Source organism: Pleurodeles waltl, chromosome 5 (genome assembly GCF_031143425.1).
Source record: "Pleurodeles waltl isolate 20211129_DDA chromosome 5, aPleWal1.hap1.20221129, whole genome shotgun sequence".
Classification (NCBI taxonomy): Eukaryota; Metazoa; Chordata; class Amphibia; order Caudata; family Salamandridae; genus Pleurodeles; species Pleurodeles waltl.
This window is the reverse complement of record NC_090444.1, coordinates 1346159645-1346185086: the sequence shown is the minus strand read 5'-3', so window position 1 is coordinate 1346185086 and position 25442 is coordinate 1346159645.

The window sequence follows — 25442 nt, the reverse complement described above, 5'->3', positions numbered from 1 at the left end:
AGCAGTCAGGTGAAGCTAAATGGCAAATGATCACAGTTCTCAGATGGAAGAGAAATAAATAGTTTACAGCATGACACTGTTGCAACTGTACTCTTTTATATAGTGGTCAGCATTACAGTGAGAAAGATACGTAGGCACAATTTTTTTCTTCATAAAATGGAACCAACAAACAAAATATCAGTGAGAGGTCGAGCTTCGAATGTCAGCAGCAAGACTTAGGCCCTCATTACAACCCTGGCGATTAACACGCTGGCAGTGCAAACTCGGATATTACGACTGCGGCAGAAGCGCCGCTGTCACACCGCCGGGACCGGCGGTTTTCTGCCACAGTGGTCCCAGCAGATTTGATCTGCCAGGGCAGCGCTGCCCAGGGGATTACGAGTCCCCTTCCCGCCAACCTTTTCATGGCAGTAGGAACCGCCATGGAAAGGCTGGCGGAAAGGGGAGTCGCGGGTCCCCTGGGGGCCCCTCCACTGCCCATGCCTCTAGCATGGGCAGTGCAGGGGCCCCCTGGCACAGCCCCACACAGCTTTTCACTGTCTGCACAGTAGACAGTGAAAAGCGTGACAGGTGCAACTGCACCTGTCGCACGTCTGCAACACCATCGGCTCCATTTGGAGCCGGCTCCCATGTTGTGGCCGACATCCTCGCTGGGCCGGCGGGGATGTCATAATGGCCACCGCAGGAGTGCGGCCGCATTGCCGCCCGCCAAAGTTGTGATGAGGGCCTTAATTCTTAAAATAAGTCAGAAATGTGCACTCACTGGTTTCCTTTCTCACACGGATGCATATTTCTTAATTTATTGAAATCTAGAAGGTTTCCAAGAATACTCCGGGAAACATGCAGCAGTCATGTAAGAGCACTACTTGTGGAGAGTTTTGTGAATTATTGCTTTTGTGTATGCCAAGGGGCTTTTCAAATAGGCTGCAACTGCACATGGTGAAATGCATTTCTGTAGATGCACGTTTTGCAATTGGCTGACCACTTTACCCTAGACACCCACCAATATCCTACCATGGAAAGTGATTTAATACTCTGAAAAATCCAGACTGAAACTATTTTGTCTTAAAGCCTCATATTTGCACAACATTTAGTGACAGATTACAGAATTTTAGAAAGAAAATTGGCAGAATCTATAGCATGCAAGAGTATGCCACCTGCAAAATGAGAGATGATGTTGGTGGTGGTACCTGTAACAATATCGCTTGAGTAATAGGTAAAAGAAATTGAGTAAGATGCTTCTTAAACACTGGTATGAGCATGTATAACGGGACGGTCCTCATGATTGCCATCTTTAAACTTTTGGGAATAAACACAGATGAAGAATTATGTTACTTACTTCAGCACTAGTCCATATCTTGCTATTTTTCATTTCATGCAGCAAAAATAAATTCCTTTGTTCGAATACAGAATTTTTCATGGACCTTCTAGCTGACCCCTATATTAATACTTTAAAATTAATTGTTTAAATGATTCCATAATTGTTTCAATCATTCTTTCATTCTTAGCAGAAAGCAGAAACACTTTGGGGCATATTTATGGGAGGCTTGCATCAGCCTTGTGTCATACTGTGTGACACAAGTGCAGCGCAAGCTGTAAATCATATTAAAAAAATGGAACATTTCTAAAAATGTGTTTTTTTAATCTTTGCATGGGGCAAAGGTTGTGATGTATTCAGCTGCATCACACATCATTTACTATATGCAATATGGCATTCCCCCACAAAATCTGAAGCAAATGTAAAGCAGCAGTATTTATGGGTGTAGTACTGCATCTCTGATCCTGAGGGAGTGCAGTGCAAAGCTAGAAATGTGTCAGAATTGCTGCTCATCGTCAAAGCAGGCGTAGCCATTGACGCAGTAGCTGTGGTATGAAAACATCAACAACCCAAAACACTTTGGCAAGCTCAACTATGCCATGGAGGTAGTCACACTGCAGCTGGGAGTAGTGAGGAGACCACCACCACCATCACGTAAACTGCAGAGGAGGAAGGAATGTATTTTCCACCAATACATATCCATCATTGACATCAGGGAGGAGGAGGTCATACAGTTTTACAGGCTGAAGAGGGAGTCCATCATGGAATTGCTGGAGAAGATAAGACCAAGTCTCCAGACAGCAACTACAAGGACTTATAACATTCCAGCAAATGTCAAATTATGTCTGAGCTACACATCTTGGCCTCTGGATCTTTCCAAACTACAGCAGCAAGACTGACAGGCATATCATAAGGAGCATTATTTGCCTTTCTGCCATCTGTGTTGGATGCCATAATTAAACTGACTCCACAGTACATACTCTTCCCCAAATCTCATCAACAACCATTGGAGGCCAAGCAAGGGTTCTACAGAATTCCCCCATGTACTTGATGCTACAGATTGTGTCTCCTGCAGCCACTGCACACTTACACAAGAACCAGAAGCAGAATTATTCAATAAATTCCCAAGTCAATAGTGGACCATAAGGAACTCATAAATATTCTGTCTAAATACCATGGGAGTGCCCATGAGGCCTCCATTTTCCATCACAGTCTGATCAACGAGCAGTTCAAGAATGGCCATTACGGGAATGGCCTACTCATTGGTAAGGAAAGCAGATTTAACAATACATTGCCTTTTTTAAATGAATGACTGACTACTCATCTCTCTGTTTGAGTTTGGATCATGTGTGATGTGCCCCTAGTGGGAGTATGTCACTCAAACTTGTAACCAATGATGTCTCAGTGTGTGATTACCTCATAGATTCAGATTTTGAATTTAGATAAAATGCGTATTGCTATGTGTTGTGACCCGTCATACTGTCTGAGCTGGCAGAATCACAACTGGTGTAATCGGACTGACTGCAAATGACAAACCATGTGCCCCACAATTGTATTGCAGCCAACACAAAGAAACCACCTCTAAAAGGTGTGAAATGTGCGTGTGCAATTGTTGTGTAGCCATTTTAGTTATAGCTCTGTTAGACTTTTCATCCTTGGCGTGGTCTCCCTTAACTTTTTGCCTCTGTTCCCCAGGTTGTTGATGTGTGCTGGACTCTGATTTTGCTATTTTTGTTACTCTGGGCACTTTACCACTGCTAACCAGTGCTAAAGTGCAAGTGCTCCTGTTTAAATTATATGTAAGTGGTTCATCCATGATTGGCATATTTGATTTACTAGTAAGTCCCTAGTAAGGTGCACTAGAGGTGCCAGGGCCTGTAAATCAAATGCTACTAGTGGGCCTGCAGCACTGGTTGTGCCACCCACATAAGTAGCTCTGTAATCATGTCTCAGACCTGCTCCTGCAGTGTCTGTATGTGTATTTTTACACTGTAAATTCGACTTGGCAAGTGTACCCACTTGCCAGGCCTAAACCTTCCCTTTACTTACATGTAAGGCACCCCTAAGGTAGGCCCTAGGTAGCCCCAAGGGCAGGGTGCAGTGTATGGATAAGGTAGGACATATAGTAATGTGGTTTATATGTCCTGACAGTGAAATACTGCCAATTTCGTTTTCACTGTTGCAAGGTCTGTCTCTCTCTCATAGGATAATATGGGGGCTACCTTTAAATATGATTAAAGTGTAGATTCCCCTAGAGAGTAGATGGACATGTGGAGTTTGGGATCCCTGAACTCACAATTTAAAAATACATCTTTTAGTAAAGTTGATTTTGAGATTGTGAGTTTGAAAATGCCACTTTTAGAAAGTGAGCATTTTCTTGCTTAAACCATTCTGTGACTCTGCCTTGTTTGTGGATTCCCTGTCTGGGTCAGTTTGACAGTTGGGTTGTTTTTCACCTCACACCAGACAGTGACACAAAGGGAGCTGGGGTGTGATCTGCATCTCCTGATTAGCCATCTCTGCTAGGAGGGAGGGGTGGAGTGGTCACTCTCATCTGAAAGGACTGTGCCTGCCTCTGACAATGCTGTCTCCAGCCCCCTGGTGTGTGTCTGAGGCCTTGCCTGGGCAAGGCAGGATTTCACAAGTAGGTGTGAGTCCCCTTTGAAGGAAGGTGACTTCAAAGACTAAAATGGGTATAAGAAGGGCACCCAAACTTACAGACTTTAGAAACACTTCTGGAATCAAGGGGAACCTCTGCCTGGAGAAGAGCTGATCGCTGAGGAACAAGTGCTGCCCTGCCTGTGACTGTGCTTTGTGGAGCTTTCCTGCAGTGCTGCTTCTGCCAGAGTAAGAGGGCAAAGACTGGACTTTGTGTGCCTTCCATCTTGAAGAAGAAATCTCCAAGGGCTTGATGTAGAGCTTGCCTCCTGTTATTGAAGTCTCAGGGATAGCAAAGACTTCTTCCTGCCAGCACCTGGAGTCTCTGGAGAGACCCCTACTCTGCTCTGTGGTGCCCTTCCAGTTCCTGGGACCCTGAAAGGAGAGGCTGGCAGCCTAAGGACAAAAATACACGCACCGAGCACCGTGCGGAGAAAAGATCGACGCGAATCCGATCGCGGCTGAGAAAACGACGCGACGCCGGCTCCGCAGCTGAGAAACGACGCCGCAGGAAACGCGACCGGAGAATCGACGCCCGGAACAGGAGAAACGACGCGCAGCATCGCTGACGAAGGCTGAGAGATCGCAACCAGCGCCGCGGGACTTTCGAACCGTCGCGTGGCTGGCTTTTTCGACGCGCCTCGCCGTGCCGAGCTGTTTTCGACGCATATACCCGTGCAGGGTTATTTTCGACGCACACCGCCCGTGCGGGGTTATTTTTGCCGCAAACCAGGTACATTTTCACGCTAGCAGCGCTAGTGTGTTGTTACAACTACCTAAAGACTCTTTTTATTTTAAACCTTTAAAAAATCATAACTTGACTTGTGTATGTTGGATTTTTGTCGTTTTGGTCTTGTTTTGTCTAGATAAATATTTCCTATTTTTCTAAACTGGTGTTGTGTCATTTTGTAGTGTTTTCATTAAGTTACTGTGTGTGTTGGTACAAATACTTTACGCCCAGCACTCTGAGGTTAAGCCTACTGCTCTGCCAAGCTACCAAGGGGGTAAGCAGGGGTTAGCTGAGGGTGATTCTCTTTTATCCTAACTAGAGTGAGGGTCCTTGCTTGAACAGGGGGTAACCTGACTGTCAACCAAAGACCCCATTTCTAACATTGGTGACCAGCGGTCGGGATTTGGACTTGTATTTGTACTTGACATACAGTAATTAAGTGTACACTACTGTTTTGATCTCAGACCACTACGTGACCACATACTACTAGTCTTGTGATTTTTTTTTTTTTTTTTTTTTTTTACTTGGACTGTTTTTCTCTGCATTCAGTTTCTTTTTTTTCGCTGATCCCGGGATTGACTTTGCTGAAACTTCATTTGAGAACTTGCTTTTCTGTTTTTGGAACTGTGCATATTTTCTTTTTAACCTCTCATCATGTCTCAGTCTGGAGATGCCCTAGCTGAAACTGCTTTTGATTTGGAGAAATTGGAGAGCTACAAGGTGGCTCAGTTGAAGCAGTTTTGTAGGAATGTTGGCTGTCCCATTGAGAGCTCATCCAAGAAGGATGAGCTGCAAAAGGCGCTGAGGGCCTGGGTGGCAGCCAAAGCAGCTGAGGGGCACACAGATGAGGAGCCAGAGGGGGAAGAGGAGTTGCAAGTCACTCACACTGATGTAGTGGGTGGGCCTGCTATGTCTCAGGGGAGAATCTCCAGGGCAGGTAGCAGTGTGTCCTCCAAGAGTCTGACACCTGGAGAGTTACAGGACAGACAGGCAGAGAGGGAGTACCAGTTGGAGCTGACAAAGCTCAGTCTAGAGATGGAACAGAGGAAGCTGGCCCTTGAGGAAAGGAAGATAAACATGGCTCATGAGCTCAGTTTAAAAGAGATTGATCAGAGGAGTCAGTCCAGTAGGGATGGTGGCAGCAATTCTACAGTGCAGCCTGAGAGAAGGGTACACATCCCAAAAGACCTTGTGAGGGATTATAAGAGGGAGGATGATATCTACTTGTGGTTCAAGGGTTATGAGTCAGCTCTCCACATGAACCTGGTCCCTGAAGCTCATTGGGGGGCAGCCCTGTGGAAGCATTTTGAGGCAGAGGGGAGGGACACACTGACGGCCTTAGGGGATGCTCAGAGTCTCACCTACCCTGCCATGAAGGAGGCCTTACTTACCAGGTATGGTCTCACCCCTGAGCAGTACAAGGAGAAGTTTAGATCCTACAAGAGAAAGGAATCCCAAACATGGTTGGAATGTGTTGATTCTTGTTGCAGGTCACTGGATGGTTGGGTGAAGGGCAGTAAGGTAAACACGTATGAGGGGCTTTACAATTTAATTGCTTGGGAGCACTTGTACAGTTTATGTTTTCCAGAGCTGCGCCAGCACCTCATTGACAGCAAGCTGACTGACCCCAGGAAGCTTGCACAGGAAGCGGACCGCTGGGAGAGCACCAGGGTCCAAAGGAGGTATGGGGGAGACCACGCCAAGGGTGGGCAGGGTCCCTCTCAGAAGAAAGGGGGGGGTAAGGGCAAACAGGATGAGTTCTCTAAAGGGCCCCAAACTGATTCCCAGGGTAAGGATTCCCAACCCCCCAGTGAAAAGAGGCCATGGTTCTCCAAAGGGAAGCCAATGGCAGGTGGTCCCCTACGTAAGTGCTATTCATGTGACCAGGTGGGTCATGTGAGGGGGGACCCCAAATGCCCCAAAAGTACACCGGCACCCACTGGTGCACCGTCCCAGGGTTTGGCCAGTGTAGCGCTTGGGGAGGAGTTGGTTTCAGGTGGGTGGGAACCAGCAGAAATGACCCTTGTCTCACTAGGGGACAGTGAGATGGTCCAGAGAAACCTAGTGCCTGATAACACTAAGAAGTACAGGCAATGGGTGACCATCAATGGACAGAGGGTGGAGGCTCTGAGAGACACAGGAGCCAGTGTGACTACAGTGAGGAGTCACCTGGTGTCTGAAGAGCAGATTGATCCCCGGGTACTTCACCAAGTAGTTGCAGTAGACAACTCTGAGCGCCTCTGCAGAGTGGCGCAGGTTCCCTTTGAATGGGGGGGGGTCTCAGGTTCCTGGAAAGTAGCTGTGAGTCCAACCATGCCTGTTGATTGTTTGCTAGGCAACGACCTGGAGGATTCCCCTTGGAAGGAGGTGGAACACAGGTCTCACTTGGAGATGTTGGGTCTGCCTGGGTGGGTATGCGTATCCACCCGGTCTATGGCAGCCAATCAGGGTAGTCAAGAGCCCCTGGAGCCTGAAACAGTGGCCCAGGGGACCGCCAAGAAGAGGAAAGGCAGGAGGCGCGGGAAACCCGCCCCAGAAGTTCCCACGGTCCGGGAGGAGGCAGAGCCTGAGGGTGATGCCCCGGAACCTACAGGGGAACAGGTGGCTGAACTGGGGGAGGTCCCTGAGCTGTCGCAGTGGCAGCAGGAAGGGGGACCCACCAGGGAAGTATTCTGCACAGCGCAGAAGGAATGCCCTACTCTTGAGGGACTGCGGCAGCAGGCTGCAGCCCAGGCGGCTGGCGGAGCGCCAGGTACTCACCTGATTTATTGGGAGGATGGCCTCCTGTATAGTGAGCCTAAGGTTCCTGAGCCGGGGTCAGCTCGTATGCTGGTGGTACCGCAGGGCTTCAGGACCTTCCTACTGGGTTTGGCTCATGATGTGCCTTTGGCAGGACATCTAGGGCAGGACAAGACCTATAAGAGGCTTGGCTCCCACTTTTACTGGCCCTTGATGAACAAGCAGTCAGCTGCTTATTGTAGATCTTGTCAGACTTGTCAGGCAAGTGGCAAGAGTGGGGGGAAATGCAAAGCTCCCCTCCAACCTTTACCGGTAGTCAGTACTCCCTTTGAAAGGGTAGGAATTGACATTGTGGGGCCTCTGGATCCCAAGACAGCCCTGGGCAACAGGTTCATCCTGGTCTTGGTGGACCATGCCACACGGTACCCAGAGGCTATTCCTCTAAGGACGGTCACCGCCCCCGTGGTGGGACGTGCCTTGATGGGGGTTTTTACCCGCATGGGGTTCCCCAAGGAGGTAGTATCTGATAGGGGTACAAACTTCATATCCACTTATATGAAGTCTCTGTGGAAGGTGTGTGGGGTAACCTACAAGTTCACCACCCCTTACCACCCCCAAAGTAATGGTCTGGTTGAGAGATTCAACCGCACCTTGAAAGGCATGATTCAGGGCCTGTCAGAGCCCTTGAGGCGTAAGTGGGACGTCCTCTTGCCATGCCTTCTGTTCGCTTACAGGGAGGTGCCTCAAAAGGGACTTGGCTTTAGCCCCTTTGAGCTCATCTATGGCCACCCTGTGAGGGGACCGCTCAGTCTGGTGAAGGAGGCTTTGGAGAAAACTCCTAGTAAACCACCCCAGGATGTATTTAGCTACATGCTGGCACTAAGAAACCAGACTGCCCGCTTCAGGCGTCTCGCTCAGGAGAACCTGGAAGCAAGCCAGGAGGACATGAAACGGTGGTACGACCAGAATGCCACTCTGGTTGAGTTTCAGCCTGGACAAAAAGTGTGGGTCATGGCACCAGTAGAGCCTAGGGCTCTCCAAGATAAGTGGACTGGGCCTTTTGAGGTGGTGGAAAGAAAGAGCGAGGTCACCTATCTGGTAGGCTTGCAATCCCCCAGGAACCCCTTGAGGGTCCTACATGTCAACCGCCTCAAACCCCACTTTGAGCGAACTGAGCTATCCATGCTCCTAGCGACAGATGACGGGGTGGAGGAAGAGAGTGAGCCTCTTCCTGACCTCCTGTCTGCAGGAGAGAAAGATGGGTCTGTGGAGGGAGTGATCCTCTCCCCCTCCCTGACTGAGGAACAGCAGAGGGACTGTCGCCACGTGCTGGGACAGTTCGCCTCACTGTTTTCCCTGATCCCAGGAGTCACACACCTGTGCACACATGATGTGGACACTGGGGACAGTACACCTGTTAAACATAAGGTTTACAGGGTGACTGACAGGGTGAGGGCTTGCATTAAGGAGGAAGTCTCCAAAATGTTAGCCCTAAGGGTTATTGAGCACTCCAGCAGTCCTTGGGCCAGCCCAGTGGTCTTGGTCCCAAAGGCTACTGCTCCTGGTGCCACTCCAGAACTTAGGTTCTGTGTGGACTACCGGGGTCTCAATGCGGTCAGCAAGACTGACGCACACCCCATCCCCCGGGCTGATGAGCTCATTGATCGGTTAGGAGCTGCCAAGTACCTCAGTACGTTTGATTTAACCTCTGGGTACTGGCAGATTGCCTTAACTGAAGGGGCAAAGGAGAGGTCAGCATTCTCTACCCCCGATGGGCACTTCCACTTCAATGTGATGCCCTTTGGGATGAAGAATGCCCCTGCCACCTTTCAGAGGTTGGTCAACCAGGTGTTGGCAGGACTGGATGAGTTCAGTGCCGCCTACCTGGATGACATTGCTGTGTTTAGTTCCACATGGGAGGAACACCTGCAACACCTCTGGAGAGTGTTAGAGGCCCTGCAAAAGGCAGGCCTCACTATTAAGGCGAGCAAGTGCCAAATAGGGCAGGGTTCTGTTGTGTACTTAGGACACCAGGTGGGGAGTGGCCAGGTGGCACCCCTACAGCCGAAGATTGACACGATTCTGGCTTGGGAGCCTCCCAAGACCCAGACTGAAGTGAGAGCCTTTTTAGGTCTCACAGGATACTATCGGAGGTTCGTTAAGGGATATGGTACCATTGTTACCCCCTTAACTGAGTTGACTTCTAAGAAGCAACCCAAGAAAGTGATCTGGACAGAGGCTTGCCAGAATGCTTTTGATGCCCTGAAGGCTGCCATGTGCACAGCACCGGTGCTGAAGGCACCTGACTACTCCACGGAGTTTGTTGTACAGACAGACGCCTCAGAGCATGGTATTGGAGCAGTACTCTCACAGCTGAATGAAGAGGGCCTGGATCAACCCGTAGCCTTCATTAGCAGGAGGTTACTACCCAGGGAACGTAGGTGGAGTGCCATAGAACGTGAAGCGTTTGCTGTGGTCTGGGCACTGAAGAAGCTAAGACCCTACTTGTTTGGGACTCACTTCCGAGTTCAGACCGACCACAGACCCCTCAGATGGTTAATGCAGATGAGGGGTGAGAACCCAAAACTGTTGAGGTGGTCCATTTCCCTACAGGGGATGGACTTTACGGTGGAACATCGACCCGGTACAGAACACGCCAATGCTGATGGTCTGTCCAGGTTCTTCCGCCTTAGTGATGAGAACTCCCATGAGGTTGGGTAGTTGCTCCCCACTTTTAGCTGGGGGGGACACGTGTTAGACTTTTCATCCTTGGCGTGGTCTCCCTTAACTTTTTGCCTCTGTTCCCCAGGTTGTTGATGTGTGCTGGACTCTGATTTTGCTATTTTTGTTACTCTGGGCACTTTACCACTGCTAACCAGTGCTAAAGTGCAAGTGCTCCTGTTTAAATTATATGTAAGTGGTTCATCCATGATTGGCATATTTGATTTACTAGTAAGTCCCTAGTAAGGTGCACTAGAGGTGCCAGGGCCTGTAAATCAAATGCTACTAGTGGGCCTGCAGCACTGGTTGTGCCACCCACATAAGTAGCTCTGTAATCATGTCTCAGACCTGCTCCTGCAGTGTCTGTATGTGTATTTTTACACTGTAAATTCGACTTGGCAAGTGTACCCACTTGCCAGGCCTAAACCTTCCCTTTACTTACATGTAAGGCACCCCTAAGGTAGGCCCTAGGTAGCCCCAAGGGCAGGGTGCAGTGTATGGATAAGGTAGGACATATAGTAATGTGGTTTATATGTCCTGACAGTGAAATACTGCCAATTTCGTTTTCACTGTTGCAAGGTCTGTCTCTCTCTCATAGGATAATATGGGGGCTACCTTTAAATATGATTAAAGTGTAGATTCCCCTAGAGAGTAGATGGACATGTGGAGTTTGGGATCCCTGAACTCACAATTTAAAAATACATCTTTTAGTAAAGTTGATTTTGAGATTGTGAGTTTGAAAATGCCACTTTTAGAAAGTGAGCATTTTCTTGCTTAAACCATTCTGTGACTCTGCCTTGTTTGTGGATTCCCTGTCTGGGTCAGTTTGACAGTTGGGTTGTTTTTCACCTCACACCAGACAGTGACACAAAGGGAGCTGGGGTGTGATCTGCATCTCCTGATTAGCCATCTCTGCTAGGAGGGAGGGGTGGAGTGGTCACTCTCATCTGAAAGGACTGTGCCTGCCTCTGACAATGCTGTCTCCAGCCCCCTGGTGTGTGTCTGAGGCCTTGCCTGGGCAAGGCAGGATTTCACAAGTAGGTGTGAGTCCCCTTTGAAGGAAGGTGACTTCAAAGACTAAAATGGGTATAAGAAGGGCACCCAAACTTACAGACTTTAGAAACACTTCTGGAATCAAGGGGAACCTCTGCCTGGAGAAGAGCTGATCGCTGAGGAACAAGTGCTGCCCTGCCTGTGACTGTGCTTTGTGGAGCTTTCCTGCAGTGCTGCTTCTGCCAGAGTAAGAGGGCAAAGACTGGACTTTGTGTGCCTTCCATCTTGAAGAAGAAATCTCCAAGGGCTTGATGTAGAGCTTGCCTCCTGTTATTGAAGTCTCAGGGATAGCAAAGACTTCTTCCTGCCAGCACCTGGAGTCTCTGGAGAGACCCCTACTCTGCTCTGTGGTGCCCTTCCAGTTCCTGGGACCCTGAAAGGAGAGGCTGGCAGCCTAAGGACAAAAATACACGCACCGAGCACCGTGCGGAGAAAAGATCGACGCGAATCCGATCGCGGCTGAGAAAACGACGCGACGCCGGCTCCGCAGCTGAGAAACGACGCCGCAGGAAACGCGACCGGAGAATCGACGCCCGGAACAGGAGAAACGACGCGCAGCATCGCTGACGAAGGCTGAGAGATCGCAACCAGCGCCGCGGGACTTTCGGACCGTCGCGTGGCTGGCTTTTTCGACGCGCCTCGCCGTGCCGAGCTGTTTTCGACGCATATACCCGTGCAGGGTTATTTTCGACGCACACCGCCCGTGCGGGGTTATTTTTGCCGCAAACCAGGTACATTTTCACGCTAGCAGCGCTAGTGTGTTGTTACAACTACCTAAAGACTCTTTTTATTTTAAACCTTTAAAAAATCATAACTTGACTTGTGTATGTTGGATTTTTGTCGTTTTGGTCTTGTTTTGTCTAGATAAATATTTCCTATTTTTCTAAACTGGTGTTGTGTCATTTTGTAGTGTTTTCATTAAGTTACTGTGTGTGTTGGTACAAATACTTTACGCCCAGCACTCTGAGGTTAAGCCTACTGCTCTGCCAAGCTACCAAGGGGGTAAGCAGGGGTTAGCTGAGGGTGATTCTCTTTTATCCTAACTAGAGTGAGGGTCCTTGCTTGAACAGGGGGTAACCTGACTGTCAACCAAAGACCCCATTTCTAACAAGCTCCATGCACGTTATTTTAACACACTAGGCCGCTGTGCACTTTAACCTAGATGTATTTTATTCAGCTTTGCATTATTATTATTATTACAATAACCATTTTTTACGGTCTTGTTTTATTTTCATCTATCTAACTGTTTTTGCCTAGACTTGCACTCTGTTCTCAAACAAGACATTCTTGATCACGCTGTACTTCATTCATGGCTGCAGTTCTGTACATTGCTGATGAACGTGGTAGAAGTTTAGTCTCCAACATTCGTAGAAAATACACATCCTTACATAGGGACATTTTTTCAGAACATCAGCTATGTTATTATATAAACACTTTTTTTGTTCCTTACACATTAGAGGGAGATTCCAGCCAGGGAACCACAACTGTATGCTGATTGCTGAATGCTTCGCTACAGATGCTAACGCAGACTACAGGCCTTTGCTCAGGTATGGGGGTTGATGTCTTTCCAGGAGAACCTGAAAGGCAAAACTAGAGCTAAACATGCTGTGCTCAAATTATAACTTAGATAGGAAATAGTCCATCAATCATAGTGACAATATGATAGCGTTGTTTTTATGCTTCACTCTTCTTGTCACAATTTTAATACCATCACGTTGTTTCGTCCTGGTTATTGCAGCTCACGCTTTGCTATCTAAGATGCAGTAGTTTTATTAAACTCATTATTGAAACATATACTGCCTCTGTTTTTCGTTTATATATGAGACTGAATTGTAAATGAAAGAACCGGATGCGACCTGTGTGACCATGACTTCCCTGAGAAGCCTAGTATGTAATGCGCTCGGCTGCCCAATCATCACTATCTTTTGGTAGAGATGAGGCACTGCTAGTTAGCCGGAGCAAAACCCGGATTAGAGCGACAGGTGTCACCCACAATGGGTTAGACTCAGTCTCGCACACCGCAGACGATTCTGCTGCTCAAAATTCAGTAGTCTCATTAGAATAATGAGAGCCTACGCGACATGGCGCCACCAATGTTTGGTCAGGCTCTAATCATCGGGTCCTCTGGAGTATCTCTGTCTCATTATATATAATGACGTCTCAATACCGTATGAGGAGACATCCGTAGTACTGAGGATTTCCAACCCAGCTGCATAGGCTATCCTATTTGCAGATGGAGGTTGTTCAAGCTTGAACCTTAAAAGGAAAGCCCTATTTGGTGTGCCTTCTCTGAACTTATAGTGTCACTACAATGGTGAATCCACAGCAGGTTCAAATAGCAGTTAATATGAAACAACCTCTAATTACACATTTATTATCGAATAACCTAACGGCCCAAGGGAGTCCGGTCACATTTGTGGTGGATGCACATGCAGCCTTTAAAACAGACATTTTTATTCTTGGGTCACATTTCCAGCAGTTGACGGAACACGAATACATTTCACCAATATACACCTGCAAATGCACCTGGACAAATCAGAGCGTACGCATATTTAGAAATACCTTTATCTTATCAAGAACATAATAATTGGCTTGATGGCACCCTACCCCACACAATATTACCAGTAAGGTTAAGTCCTCTAAGTAATGACGGTCCTACCTGCCCTTTATTGGCCACTTATCCACCACATCCTGCGGTTGCAAATTTTGCGGTAGCTGAGGTTTGCCGTTTATATACTGAACTAACAGCGTTATATAGACGATTAGTACAATTTGTAATGCAAACATTAAATACAAACCAAGCACATGCTGCTCCAGCACATCCACATGCAGCAACGCCAGGTATAAATCCTGCGACTGTCCATTCGATTATGGGTAAAGTTCCTGCCAAACGAGAGGAAACTCCGTTTTGGTTAGCACAAAAGATTAATGCGCTGGAGGCAGTATTTCACCATACAGGACCTCAGGATAAACATAGAATATTAACAATGTGCTTGCCTTTTGGGATGGTCCCTACAGTAGATAAATGTAATACCTCGGGCACTGTGTTTGCCACGCTCTATACAACTGCACATGGAACACCGACACTTGCCAATTTACCTGAGGTGTTGAAACAAATTCAAGATGAATACAGGGCTGCCCCGGCCCTAGATTTAGGGATGCAATTGATGGGCAATTTTGCCACAGTATCCTCAATCATTTTAAGTAATCTTAAAGGGGAAGTGGTGGCGCTTGCAGTGCGCATGCGGCTCCGTGACATTCTGCAACAGGATCAGGAACAAGAGCTGCCTAAAATAATCGCAGAGACCTATTCAAGTATTGGTCAAGATAGTCTAGGGGCCAGACCACAAAAACCACAATTTCAGGGTAAATCGAGTAAAGATTCTCCTAAGCAAGCACCTGAGGGTAATAAGAAACGCTGGGATAAAAAGCAACAAACTCCTAAAAAAGAGAGGGGAGAATCTCCACGTATGGAGACCCCGCAGAATAAATATAATCTCAGAAATAGAGATAATATAAAAATGCCTGATAGATATCAATATACTGAACACGCCAATCTCATTCTTTTCAGGACTCATCGGAAAAACAAAATGAGAGAGGTGGGTGATCAGAGCGAAGGACAGAGTACGTGAAACCGAGACAGGAATCACAATGCTCATCAGAGGTATTTGTTAAAAAGGAAGAGAAACCCGCCGAACAAAAACCACAATTCAAAAAGAAAAAAGTGGCAGCAGTCACAGTCTGACATACCACTCAGGAAGAGGGTCTTCTTGAAGAACAAGAATTGTGCTCTAGCACTGCTAGACAGTGCAGCAGAGATCACAATAGTTTGCCGGAATCTTCTAGAGCATCTGGAGGTGAAAGCAACTGATGACTTTATACAAGTAGAGACTGCGGACATGCGTGTCTCCACGCCAGCACTTGCTGCTCCAGCACATCCACATGCAGCAACGCCAGGTATAAATCCTGCGACTGTACATTCAATCATGGGTAAAGTTCCGGCCAAACGAGAGGAAACTCCGTTTTGGTTAGCACAAAAGATTAATGCGCTGGAGGCAGTATTTCCCCATACGGACCTCAGGATAAACATAGAATATTAACAATGTGCTTGCCTTTTGGGATGGTCCCTACAGTAGATAAATGTAATACCTGGGGCACGGTGTTTGCCGCGTTCTATACAACCGCACATGGAACACCGATACTTGCCAATTTACCGGAGGTGTTGAAACAAATTCAAGATGAATACAGGGCTGCCCCGGCCCTAGATTTAGGGATGAAATGGATGGGCAATTTTGCCACAGTATCCTCAATCATTTTAAGTAATCTTAAAGGGGAAGCGGTGGCGCTTGCAGTGCGCATGCGGCTCCGTGACATTTTGCAACAGGATTAGGAACGAGAGCTGCCTAAAATAATCGCAGAGACCTATTCAAGTATTGGTCGAGATAGTCTAGGGGCCAGACCACAAAAAACACAATTTTAGGGTAAATCGAGTAAAGATTCCCCTAAGCAAGCACCTGAGGGTAATAAGAAACGCTGGGATAAAAAGCAACAAACTCCTAAAAAAGAGAGGGGAGAATCTCTGCGTATGGAGACCCCGCAGAATAGAAATAATCTCAGAAATAGAGATAATATAAAAACGCCTGATAGATATCAATATACTGATACACGCCACTCTCGTTGCTTTCAGGACTCATCGAAAAAACTAAATGAGAGAGGTGGGTGATCAGAGCGAAGGTCAGAGTATGTGAAACCGAGACAGGAATCACAACGCTCTTCGGAGGTTTCTGTTAAAAAGGAAGAGAAACCCGCCCAACAAAAACCACAATTCAGAAGAAAAAAAAAGTGGCAGCAGTCACAGTCCGACATGCCACTCAGGAAGAGGGTCCTCTTGAAGAACAAGAATTGGGCTCTAGCACTGCTAGACAGCGCGGCAGAGATCACAATAGTTCGCCGGAATCTTCTAGAGCATCTGGAGGTGAAAGCAACTGATGACTTTATACAAGTAGAGACTGCGGACATGTGTGTCTCCACACCTGAAAGGGTGTATAAAGTAACGTTTCAGTTAGAAGGAGACTTTTAACGCATAATAGACGCAATCTTTTGGGATCGCGTAGTAAACATATATGATGTCTTGTTGGCTGAACAAGATTGGCCACCTGAATTTGTCCGTACCTACCCATATGGAGAAGAAGTCATTAAGCCTTCCTTCTTGCCCCTTGTTCCAGAGGAACTCACCGAATCATATTCCATTGAATGGGATTTAGCACAAGCACCCGCATTATACAGAAATCACGTAGGATGGGATAAAGAATCCTCCTACCATGTAATTCCAATTAAAAGTGAACCTCAACCGCAACCGCAGTATCCTATAAAACATGAAGCAAAAGCACTGGTGAGAGAAATACTCACGCAATTAGAGTACCAGGGCGTAATTGAACCCTGTGTCTCGCCAATGAATAATCCATTATTTACAGTAGCTAAGCCAGACCATTCATTTAGAATAGTCTTAGAATACAGACATTTAAACAGTCATACACACACTTATGCTATGCAAAACTTGCATAGCACAGCACTAATGAACAACATCGTGCGAAAAAAATACAAAACAACATTGGACATTTCCAATGTTTTTTTTCTGCCAGAATATAGCGCCTGAGAGTAGAGACTTAACAAGTTTCAGTGCACTAGGCTCCCAGAAAAAATTCTGTTGTTTACCTCAGGGGTATAAGAACAGCGCAGAACTGTTCGCAGCTCGTGTTACTGCAATTTTGGGCGAGATTGACCCTGAAGCATTATCCAATGTAGATGATATCTATCTTATGGATGATGAATTGCTTCAACATTTAAGATGGGTAGTCCGCATTGTTGTCGGATTTGCTGAATTTGGTTACAAGTTCAACTTCAATAAAACAAAGATTGCCTTTCTCAGCGTCCTGTTCCTGGGATATGAGCTGTCAAGTGAAGGAAAGAGCCTAGCGCCACAATTCTTAGAGAAATGGGCACAGTTACAACCACCAAATACAATTTTAAAAAAACAATCTCTATTGGGTTTCCTAAATTTTGGCAGACCTTACATTCCAGATTATGCTACACGCATAAAACCTTTATATGATCTAATACGTCCCAATTTTTCAAGTAAATTCTGGACAATTGAACACACACACATTCTTCGAGAGTTGCAAACAGACATGCTTGTAGCACAACACTTGTATACGAGGGGCAAAAAAACACATTTGGTCATCAGAGTGATAGCTGGGGCCATCGATTTCACCTATGTGACATTCAATGAAGGTGAGACAGTCCCGACTGCATAAAAAACACACTTATATTCAGCGGCAGAACAACGCTTTGCTTCCACTGAGAAAATTCTCACTGCTGTGCAGATGGCTGTCATTAAAGAAAGACCTCTTGCCCAAGGAAAACGCATTATTGTAATTTCTCCGATCCCAGCCCTAGAGGCTGTTACAAAAGCTAGCGTTCCCAACGCAAAAGTATTACATCCACATTGGATACAATGGGCTATGTCTTTGACAGCCACTGATGTAGATTTCATTTTTGACCCAAAATTACAAACTCAAGAATTTTTACAATACGAAATGAAATACTCAGTTCCAGCAAATACTTTGCCTATTGAACAACATCATAGAGTCATGTACACTGATGGCTCAGCACAACCTGCAATTGGAACTAAACATCAATATTCTGCTGCTTGCGCAGTCGTAAGTGGCTATATGGAGGACAAAACATTTTGTCCTCTACATACCTTTACGCAAACCCTTGGGGATTGCACAGCACAATTGGCAGAACTAAAAGCTCTGCTGATGGCACTGGAACACACGGATCCTGCACAGCTTACGCTGATTGTTTGTGATTCGTATTATTGTGTCCAGTCCTTTAATGAATACCTGCATTATTGGCGCCAGAATGGGTTCAGAGATTCCAAAAGCAACACCATTAAACACAGACTCCTGTGGGGGAAAGTAGCAGATCTGTAAGAGACGCTACCAAATGTCCACATTGTACACACACTTGGACACCAGCGCATTGGTATACACATTGCTGGAAATGCATTGGCTGATGAAGCTGCAAAGTCAGCAGTGGCAGTGGCCGCTGTCGCTGCAGTGACTCGTTTGAGTTCCAAACCGGACGCAGACATTTGGGCTGTCGTGACAGCTACAGCTGATGGTGAGCCCTATCCTAAAATCCTAAAGGATTTCCTAATTAATATTCGTACCGAATGGGAGATCGTCTGAACGCTGAAGTCAGAATACCAGGTGTAGACATAAGGGACTTTCCCAACAAAGACATAAGACCAAGGTTGATTAAAGCAGCGCATGAGGGGGTGGCATCTGCCCATGCTGGTGTGGCGGCTACAATTTTGATCCTGCAGGCCCGTTATTGGTGGCCAGGTCTTTACAAAGAGACCAAGCAGTATGTCCTTTGTTGTGACATCTGTCAACAAATTAAAGTTTCCACTGCCAAGCGCCCTCCGCAGACACCCCTCTTAATTTCTAACAAACTATTAAAATGTGTGTACTTGGACCACTGTGGTCCCCTAACATAAGATAGTGCATACAAGTATATTTTAGTTGCTGTTGATTCAGGCTCCAGATTTTTATGGGTGTGGCCACAACGCTCGACTGATGCGTGGACTGTTATTAAAGATTTGCAAGTCTTCATCGGTACACATGAGGTTGCGGCCTTCCATTCGGACCAGGGCCCTGCTTTTGCCTCAAGGGCATTCAGGGATGCCATGGCTTCATTGGGGATCCTACTCCTGTACTCGTCTCCATTTCATTCTGAGGGAAATAGTGTTGTGGAGCGAATAAACCGTGATTTAAAGCAATCCTTAACAGCCAAAGTCTTAGGTACGGGTCGTAGTTGGCTTAATCACCTAGATGGAGTTCAGAGAGCACTAAATAATCTGCTTAGAAGGTCCCTGGGGGGGTCATACTTCATATGAGTGCCTGTTCGGAACTCAAATGTATGTTCTGGATCTTGATTTTCCTGGAGTGGAGCAGAAACACCTTTTGACATAAATGAACGTGTCACTGTCTTACAGGAACTGCAACAGTTCTGTGATGATAAATCTTCTAACAGTGCCGCCTCCACAGGAATCAAGGATGTGCCTGTAACGTCTACCGGCTGGATTCCCAAAGTTGGGGATCTTGTACGTGAGAATGTCGCTGTGAAAAAATAATTTGGCCCTTCTTATCGAGCACCAGCCCCAGTACTGGGGATACACGGTACCGGAACTGTAATTCTACCACCATTGGCAGGTGCCAAAGAAAATCGTTTTGCCTCCATCGACAATGTCAAACTACACCATGTGGCCGATCCTACACAGACAACCAAGAGGAACATCCACTAGTTCCCGAATCCCTCTCACTACTGGCGAAGAAGTTCCTCTACAAGTTAAATATATACCAACACTGACACCTCTCCGAGCTTGGGGAGGGTGGAAGATGATTTTGCATTAGTTCCACTAACGTCAAATAATTTTGAAATATTTGATCAAGTTGACTCAACTCCAACACGGACGGATGGTGCTATCTGTAGTGTGCCACCACAGGAAACACCAACTCCACCACTGACAATGGCTCCGCCATTTGCACGCACTGCCTCTGGATATTTTGCCGACTTCAGTGATGACTTCTCAGACTCATTCGCCTCTTCGACAGCTGACTTGTCAAATGCACGTAAGCTAAAAAACTGGCTTAAAGAAACATATTTTATCTTTCCATGGAACTATCTATGGCTCTCTTTGACTGTTTTAGCCTTTCTAGTTTGGATTGGTTTTGTCATCACCTTTTTCTTATTAATACATGGTCACATTCTTCCTGAAAGGTCAACAGTTGAACTGGTGGAGGAGGTTTTAAAGCCACATTTTTCATCACATAAAGTGATGAGACTTATCCTTTGTGAACATTTCCGCCGTACCAATTCGTGATGGGATTGTTTGGGACAGAGTAATGTTTAATATACATGGTCCCACGGAAGTTATTCAAATACTGTATGTGTTCAAACTATAAATGAATGATATAGTAATACCAGGCATTGTTTCTGATGATTGGGATGTGACAACAGTTGATTATGTGATGACTGAATTGCAATATTATACTGTCTTTGAAAACAAAGATGTTTACCAATGAATAGAAAATTATGGTAATATGTAATATGTTTTGCTATAATTATTATGGGCACCATTTCATACATAGAGCGAGCAGCCCCAGAACTGTTTTTAACTATACGAAAGGGGAACATTGCCCGACTCCGCCACAGGGGAGTTCCAAAACATACTCTGAAAAGTTTGCTTATTTTTCTGGGCACAATGTGAAAAATGCTGAGTCATATTATTTTAAAGTACCACCAACTAAGGATATACATATATTAATGACCAATACTAAATTTATATATTCAGAATCCTTTATTTCCCAGTTATAGATAGAAGGCTATGAATATTGGCTGAAAACGATTGATCTGAAAAGTGTGTGGGGAACAAGAAATTGGCAAATTAGGGGAAAGGAAGCTTTGTTTAGAGAATGCCTCATTCCTGTTCAAATGATATATTTAAATGAAACAGTACAACAGACAAGTTGTTTAGGCTTAGATAAAATTAAGGAATTAAGCATGCCCAGTATACCTGCCCCCGCAAAGTTTTATAAATTGCAAAAATATACAAATGCAACTGAAAATCATCTTGATGAATGGGTCCAGAATGGTACGTTCAATGCATCACTGACACGTCCTGGCGGGTGGTTATTGTGGCCTATAGTTACCAACGGGTGTCACCAACGTTTTATTAACTCCTTGGGTGGGGCTTTAGGACGAGTAGGCCAGACCCTCGCTATATATCATCCTAACATGCGGGCATAGATACAACCTATAGGTGGTCATTAGAACCCTGGCGGACGGTGTTAAAACGGCGGTAAGACTGCAAACAGGCCGGCGGACAAAAAAAGGGAATTATGACCGTGACGGAAACCGCCAACATAGACAGCCACTTTAACACTCCAACCGCCACGGCGGTACAGACAAGCAGCGCGGCGGTCACCGCCAACAGACAGGCGGGAGACAATGTACCGCCCACAGTATCACAACCCGCCAATCCACCACCTTTTCCGGGGCGGATTCACCGTGGATAAAAACACGGCGGAAACAGCTTTTGCAATGGGAAAATGCTCACCTTAACACATTCCACGAGGAAGGAGCCCACCATGGAGCCCGAACTACAAATACTCCCTGCGCTTGTCTTCCTCCTCCTCTACGATCACCAGCAACGCAGGCACCGAAGACAACGGGGAGTACTGCACCTACGACATAGGGGAGGGGGGAGGCAAAAGTCAGGGGGACACACAGGCAACACCCCCACCCCCAACCCGACCCTCACCCACTACAACACACACACCAATGCATTTCCGAACATCACAGTAACAACCCTCAACCCCCCCAGATAAATGCTAAAACAAAAGGAAATTAGTTCAACCATTGTAATGTATCAAAAATCAGTAAGCACAGATATACATCAATATATACACATTCCAAATATATACATCACGATTAGTAGTACAGGTATGCACATTTCAATGTCCGTGGACCACTGGGCCCAAAATGCATGGGCGAGGCCCTCACACGATACCTGTCCTGGAATGGAGAGAACACTGCAGGGGCATCAGATAGAAATACAACAGGCACCTCAGGGGGAAGGGAAGAGGGGGCACCTCAGCCGGATGACAGCACCACGCCAGATCCACGACGGGGCTCCATGCCCATTGATGTATCCTGGGGAGTGCAAAGCCACAGTCTCTCAAGTCTCTACAGTGGATGGGTTGCCCACTGTACCATCCTGGGGAGTGCAAAGCCACAGTCTCACAAGTCTCTACAGTGGGTGGCTTGCCCACTGTACCATCCTGGGGAGTGCAAAGCCACTGTCTCTCAAGTCTCTACTGTGGGTGGCTTGCCCACTCTACCATTCTGGGGAGTGCAAAGCCACAGTCTCTCAAGTCTCTACAGTGGGTGGCTTGCCCACTATACCATCCTGGGGAGTGCAAAGCCACAGTCTCTCAAGTGGATGCAGGTCTCCACTGGTTCTGGAGGGGGACTGGTGCCCAGAGTGCTTCATCCTGTGAAGGACAGACAGAGTGGATGCAGATCTCCACTGGTTCTGGAGGGGGAATGGTGCCCAGAGTGCTTCATCCTGTGAAGGACAGACAGAGTGGATGCAGGTATCCACTGGTTCTGGAGGGGGACTGGTGCCCAGAGTGCATCATGCTCCCCGTGACGGTCCCAGTTCCGTCACTGTCCCAGCTGCACATGGGCTAACGATGTTTGATTTGGCGGTGCTTTGCCCTGGTCAGCGGTGCTTGCCTTTGCTGTCTCCGACCTGTTCAGCGGTGCTTTGCCCTGTTCAGCGGTCTTCACCATGGCGGTCTTTGCCCTGTTCAGCGGTGCTTGCCTTTGCTGTCTCTGACCTGTTCAGCGGTGCTTTGCCCTGTTCAGCGGTCTTCACCATGGCGGTCTTTGCCCTGTTCAGCGGTCTTTACCATGGCGGTCTTTGCCCTGTTCAGCGGGGTGTGGCATTACGGTCCCTCATTGCCCTGCGGGGCTGTGGCTGCCGGGGCCCTCCAGGTCACTGACGCTGGCGGTGGTCTCCGAACCAGTGACGATACTGCTGCCCTCCAGGGCACTGACTCTGGCGGTGGTCTCCAGACCAGTGACGATACTGCTGCCCTCCAGGGCACTGACTCTGGCGGTGGTCTCCGGACCAGTGACGATACTGCTGCCCTCCAGGGCACTGACTCTGGCGTTGGTCTCCGGACCAGTGACGATACGGCTGCCCTCCAGGGCACTGACTCTGACGACAGTGCTGGCAGTGGCGTCCTGGCCAGCGGGGTGGATGGCGGCCTTCTCCTCCGTGCTGCTCTTCCCAGACTTTGGAGACCTCTTCTGCCCCTTCACCACCTTGGGAGGAGTCACAGCTGACTTGGCACTCCCCCCGGGACACTTGTGAGCTGTCCAACTTAAGGTGCTTTACAGGGGGTGGACTGGCAGTGCTTTGGCTCCGTGTCACACTGGCTGCCCTGGTGGCCGGTGCACTCCACACACCTTTAACACGCACCACTGGTACCGGACTTTTTTTGGCTGAGGTGCTACTACGGGACCTATGAATTGGAGGGGTGGGGGTGGTGGGAAAGAAGTCAACGTTGCTGAGGAAGAGTTTCTGACGAACACTGGGATGGGTAGCTGGAGGGGGTCTGGGAGTGGAGGAAGAGGAGGTGGTTGTTGGACACACTGGGAGTGGACACAGGGGACGTGTAAATGGTAGTGGCGGTGGTGAGTGCAGGTGAGCGGGTGTGGTGCTGGGTGTTCTGGTGCGAGTCCTGGTGCCTGTAGATGTAGTACATGCAGGTGAGAGTGTAGACGACACTGGGAGGGAGGAGGGAGATGACGAGGAGGGGGACACAGTGGAGGCAGTGGATGTTGCTGTGTCTGTATGTGGGTGATGCTTGTTTGAGTGCCTGTGGGTTGTGTGGTGCTTATGTTTGCCTGAGCTACTTTTGTGTTTTGAGGTGTGTGCATGCTTGTCTGATGGTGTGCTTGGGATAGGCTGGGGCAAAGGGGACTGGGTCTGGGTGGAGGAAGTTGGAGTGGGGAGGCTAGACACAGGGACAATGGCTGCCATCAGTGCTGAGGCCAGAGATTGCAGGGTTCGATGAAGGGCAGCCTGACCAGAATGAATGCCTTCCAGGAATGCATTACCGTGTTGCAACTCCCTTTCTACACCCTGGATGGCATTCACAATGGTAGACTGCCCAACAGGGAGTGACCTGAGGAGGTCAATGGCCTCCTCACTGAGGGCAGCAGGGGTGACTGGGGCAGGGGCTAGGTGCCTGGGGCGAAGGTGATGCCCACCCTCCTGGGTGAGCAGGCACGGAGCGAAGGCTGAGGGGCTGCTGGGAGGGCGGTGCTGGTAGAGGGGGTGGCGGCTGTACCTGTAGAAGTGGGGGGCACAGATGGTGCCGCCACCACAAGGGAGCTCCCATAGGCAGGAGAGTCCTTGTCGCTGTTTGGTGATCCGGTGACCGACGTGAAGCTCCCCTCGCCCTCCGTCCCACTGGTGTATTCAGAGTCCGTGGTGTGGCCCTCCACGGCCATGCGGGATGCAGCTCCCTCGTGCTCCGGTGCCACTGTACCTCCGCCTGATGATGCTGATGCACAAAAGAACAGGGAGAGCACAAAAAGGGGGGGGGACAACAAAAGAAAGACAGGTTGAGTGCATGGCTTACCGCTACCGTTGGCGGACAATACAGACACAGCAGCCCCCTGCACTACGCCGTGCTCTTGGCCTCTACTGATGCAGTTCCTGGGATCTGGCGTACATGGCTAAGGTGGACATCTGCACACATAGATGACACAGGGGCATGTATACCTGTACTTGGCACTCTACAGAGGTGGGGTGGAGTGCCACATGGCCTGCATTCCGGAGGGGCCTAGGCTACGTAACTCGCCCTGGCCTAGGAAACCCACAGCCCTCCTCCCCCACCCAGACCCCTCCACTGTGCGCAAAGTCCGCTGAATTATGTTGTACTCACCCCTTGTGTCTGCTGTGATGCCCTCAAGCGCCCATCCAACTCAGGGTAGGCCACCGCCAGGATCCAGAACATCAGGGGGTTCATGGTGCGACGGGCACCCCTCCTACGTTGGGAGGCCATCCCCAGCTGAGCCTCCGCCGTCTTCTTGCTCCAGTGGCAAATGTCCTCCCATCTTTTACGGCAGTGGGTGCCCCATCTCTGGTGGACCCCCAGGGTCCAGACGTCCTTGGCGATGGCACGCCAAATGTCCTTCTTCTGGTGGGCGCTGACCTACATGACATGTACAGGGGAAGAAGAGAAGTCATTACCAATTGCACCGTCGAAGTGAGTGTCCCCCATCCCTACCCTTGCCATGTGGCACATGCATTCACACTCCTTCATGGCCATTGAACTCTGCCCCCTTCCTTCTCACAACCAGCCCTCTCCACACAGGCATAGCCCATACAACGTGCTCACTGTGTACTCACCTGTTGGTCTGGAGGACCGTAGAGTAGCGTGTACTGGGGGAGGACCCCGTCGACTAGCTTCTCCAACTCCTGAGCAGTGAAGGCAGGGGCCCTTTCCCCAGACGCAGCAGCCATTGTCTCTTCCAGACCGAGGTCACAGCAGCACTTGCAGTGTAGGTCCTCTC